Below are 4,339 nucleotides of genomic sequence, written 5' to 3'. Positions count from 1 at the left end.
GGACCGCCCTCTGCGGAAGGGAAAAAGCACTTTGACGAAGGAGGAAGCGGGGGTCCTTCCCCAGCCCCACTCCGGGTGGATTAGAAACAGAGCCCACCCGACCCTCGGGGCAGAGGCCCCCTGCCTGCCCGCTGGCGTCTCTCACGAGCGTCCTGTCTTCATAAATCTATTTCTTGCTTATCACTTGATTTCCTTCTGTGCTGGGACACAAAGAAGCTGACCCTCCGTAAGTCCGGACACCGGGTGAGGGATTCTATGTTAACAACCGTGGGTTCAACTCCCGAACAGGGTTTAGGCTGGGTTTGAGTCCTTAGTGCTGTCAGTTTCAAAACCACAAGCCGGAAGATGTGGGACCAGGATCGGGGCCATCAAAGGGGAAGACGGAGCCCCGCGAGCAGGGGTGAGACAACGCCGTCCAGATGGATGTATCCAGAGAGAAAACTGGGCTGGACCAGCCGCCCCCCCCCCCCCCGCCCCCGCCATGAAAAACAGGAGGGTGGGTTCTCCCAGCTTTGCGGAAAAGCTCAGGGAGGAACTGGTGGTGGAGACACAAGAGACTGGAGAACGTACCCCGGGGGCTGCCCTGGGGGTGAGGAGAGAGTAGGACGGAGACACAGCGGGGAGCTGATGTACCTGTGAGCCTCATTCAGAACTTTTAGTCCATACGTTAACTAATGGATGAACGTTGGGTCAGGTTGAATGGAAAGTGGGGCTTCCCTCTATGGGGGACGGGGCGCTGGGCGCGCTCGATGCGTCTCTGCCACCTGGAGGGAAGGATGACGAGATGAGGGGCACAGCACAACGGCAGGTCCTTTGGAAACGGGGAGCCAAGTGCCAAACCCGCAAAACCAAAGCAAGGCCAAGACAGGCGAAAAGCTGAACGCGGCCAACCTTCGCTTCCGGGGCGGGGGTGGGAATCCAGGCGGGGGTGGCTTTTGCGATAAACGCTGAGGACTGACGGGCGTTTCGAATGACATTCGTCACATGACGAGGCGACAAAAGGAAACGCTGGATCTCGAAGGGCGGGGACGTGCCGACTGAGCCGTTGGGCAGGAGCTTCGGGTTCCTCGGTCCCCTGGCTTCTGTTGGAAGACGGGGTCCAAGCGCCGGGTCCTCCCCAGACCCCCCAAGCTCGGGCGGGCTCATCGTTGGAGGCCAGCGACCTCCACGCCGACTTCAGTGGGAAGGAGGCCGGGGGCCCTGCCAGACCAGGGGCTGGTCTCCGGGGAGGCCTTTCGCAGGTGCAAACAGCCCGATCAGAGTTGCCGTCCAGGTGGGAAGACGGAGGCCGGCGAGGGCCTGCAGGTGGAAAGGAGGCCAAAGTATTGATGGGACATCTGAGGCCACCTGACGGGAACAGAGGGACCCAGATTTGCAGATAATTTGCTTAACTGACTCCCTTGACGAGGCCGCAACCTCACTCAACGCCTGTGGCATCCTCCCCAAATTTGGGACTAGAAAGCAATTGTGTAAATTGCTGTAAAAACAGACTTTCAGAAATGTTTCCTGGTGCCTGCCCTGAAGAGGGAGAAACGCTGACTCAGGGGTCCCCAAGGCCCTCAGCTAGTCACGTGCAGAGGGTGGAAACGGTCCTGCCCAACCGTCAGCCAGTGGCCACTGGGCACCCCGGCCTCTGCTGGTGCTCTTCTGAGCCCTGAGCTCCTATGCGGCCCAGGCCAGGCAGCCACCCTACCCCAGTGGCCTCAGCTGTGCCACCAGCTCTCTGAGTGGGTCGCCCAGACTCCCCGGCTGTGTAATCAGAGGGCCCAGCCCCGGCAGAACCCTCCCCGGCAGATCCCTCCCCAGCAGCGGGGCTCCTCCTGGGCTGTGGAAGCAGGCAACCTGATGTCACATCACCTCCCAAGGGCCCCCGAACCCCCAGGCTGAGTCAGGAGTCCCCGCGGAGCCCCAGACCGTGAGGCCTCCCTGGAGAGTGAGTTTAAGGTCTGGGGGAAGGAGGAAGATGCCTGGGTCTCGGGGACTGTGGCCAGCACCTGGCTGGACCCTCCCCTCCGCCGGCTGCATCGCCACATCCTCAAGAGGCGCCACGCGGAAAGGGTGGGGCCCTGCCACTGCCCACGGTCGGGGGGCTGCTGACCCCAGTCCAAGAAGGGGCCCAGAGTGGAGGGCGGGGCTGCCTCGTCCAAGGCCAGCGCCCCCGGGCAGTGTCTCCTGAGCGGCAGAGGCTGGCCCTGAGCACGGGGCCCTTCTGAGCGTCACCTTTCACAGAGGACAGGACGCTGACTGACTCCACATGCAGAGGGGACTCCCAGGCACATGCTCCAGGTCACAGAAAACCGAGCTGGCAGGTCTGCTCTGGGCACTCGGGCCACCCCCTTGGGGCTGTTGCATGTGGCGCAGAAGAGGGAGAAGGCATGGTGCCCGTGTGCCAGGCCCTCCCCAGGCCTCCGATGTTAACAGGTGCCAGGGGTGGGGGTGCTGGTGAGCAGCGGGCACACCTGAGGCTCCGTGCGAGCTCAGGCCACTTGGGAACACTGCGGCAGGGCGGGCAGGGCTCAGAAGGCAGGGTGAGCTTCTGTGACAGTCTAGTTCTTGCAGTCACGCCAGTGAGAACCTGCATGGTTTACTGAAATGCAGGTTCCCAGGCCCAGCTCCAGCAACTCCGATCCGGGGGCCTGGAGTGGTCTCAGGGATCTGGGGTAATGACATCCATTTGCAGCGTCACCGTGGATCAGGGGACGCTCTAAGCTGCCGTGTGTGCCCCTCCTCCCCCGTAGCCCCTCCCCCTCCTTAGAGGTCAAAGGTCAAGTGCCTTCAAGACAGAGTTTCGAAGCGGCCTTGGGTGGGCCCGCGGGGCTCCCTTGTTGAGAACAGTGACCCCTCAGCCTGGTCCCTGGGTCAGGCTCCCTCACACACAGTAGGCACTCAGCAGAAGTATCAGTTGAAGCAGCAGTGGGAACAGCCCCACCACTGCCCTCCCTGCAAAGCCCCAAGGCCCAGGCTGGGGGCCCAGCAGGTGCTCCTCTGAGGTTGGGGACACACCCACGGCCGCTCCCTCCCATGTCCCCATGACAACAGCTTGGGGGAGCTGGGCCAGCAGAGGCCAGGCTTGGCTGGGATCAGAGCTTGGAGGCCCCGTCCATGCGCGCCACCGCGTGCCACCCCGGGGTCCGCAGACCCCGTGCCTGGAATGGGAGCCCAGGAGGGTCCCTGGAGGCCCTGCCGGGAGAGAGGAAGCGACAGTAAACATGCCTGAGCAGCCCATGGAGGGCGGACTCCACGGAGATGCTGGAAAATTCCGCTCCCTGAGCTCTGAGGCTAAGGCCGCTCCCACCAGTTCAGGCTGATCCCAAAGCCGGGGCGCAGACGCCTCAGTGGCCGCGACCTCACTCTCCCCCTGCGTGCGGGGAACCCCAGGCAGGCAGCGGGGCCCAGTGGCTCCCTGTGTGGCCCTCACTCTGCGCCGGCCTGTGTTCACATGGGGACCTGTCACAGGGCCCCACGAGCCGGTCGCCAGCCCCCGCCCCCCCCCAGCCCCGTCGTGGGGGCCCAGGCTGCAGCCCCAGTCGTGGGCACTGGCTCCCTCCGGCCCTCCCGACAGTCCCGGCCCCCACCGACCTGGAACCACATTTCCTCCCTGGAGGTGGGGTGACGAGGGCAGAGCTGGGCGCCCGGCCTTCATCCAGGCCTCCAGCCCTCGGGAGGTGGAAGAGGCGCCTGCAGGCCAGCGGCTGAGAATTTGGGCGAGGCCGGGGGAGAGGAGGCAGCCCTGCAAAGACGCCCTAACCCACCATTTGGGGTCCACACCGCCTGAAGCACCCTGGAGCCCCTCGGTCAGCTCGCTGGGGCCAGCCCTCCTCCCGTATGCTGGTGGCCTCACTCAGGGCAGGGCGGGGCCAGGGCAGGGCTTGGGCATGGTGCCCTGGGGCCCAGCCGGAAGGCGGGGGCAGCCCTCCCCGGGCCCCCACGGGGCTGTGCAGTGCAGCAGGGGAGGTGAGGCCTGGGTGCAGGACCTCAGCTCTGTCACCAGGGGCCTGTGATCCATGTGCTTCAGAGCCTGTAATTTCCTGAGTTAAACCCTTTCGTTTTGGTGCCGCCGTCAGTTAAATCTGAGGCCAGGCTGCCTGCAGGGCCCAGGGCGTGGCCTCTGGGCTGTCAGTCATTCACTCGTTCACTCAGCCGCACTCCTTGCCCTGCCCCCACCACAGGGGCTGAGGGGAGGACCCCAGGGGGTGCAGAGGGTCGGCCTGGGGGCTCAGGTGCCACGCACATTGCCTGGTGCCTCCCCCGCCCCCACCTTGGCTGCCCAGCCGCACTGCAAGGGACCGATGGGCACACATTTTGCAGGAAAGGAAGCTTCCCTGGGCTTTGAATTGTT

General features: G+C 64.4%; 1 long non-coding RNA gene across 1 annotated transcript; it reads right to left on the bottom strand.

The window, feature by feature from the left end:
• Positions 1-619: 619 nt before the first annotated feature.
• Positions 620-3,839, bottom strand: LOC110262045 (uncharacterized). Its single transcript, XR_014813576.1, has 3 exons — positions 3,580-3,839; positions 892-1,299; positions 620-764 (listed from the first exon to the last, which is right to left on the bottom strand). It is a non-coding gene; the product is annotated as an uncharacterized LOC110262045 (long non-coding RNA).
• Positions 3,840-4,339: the final 500 nt, after the last annotated feature.

Source organism: Sus scrofa, chromosome 8 (assembly GCF_054392235.1).
Source record: "Sus scrofa isolate SSC_HxYL_T2T_F1_AM1 chromosome 8, Sscrofa_HxYL_maternal_Yorkshire_Landrace_v2.0, whole genome shotgun sequence".
Lineage (NCBI taxonomy): Eukaryota > Metazoa > Chordata > Mammalia > Artiodactyla > Suidae > Sus > Sus scrofa.
This window is presented reverse-complemented; position numbering and strand designations above follow the sequence as displayed.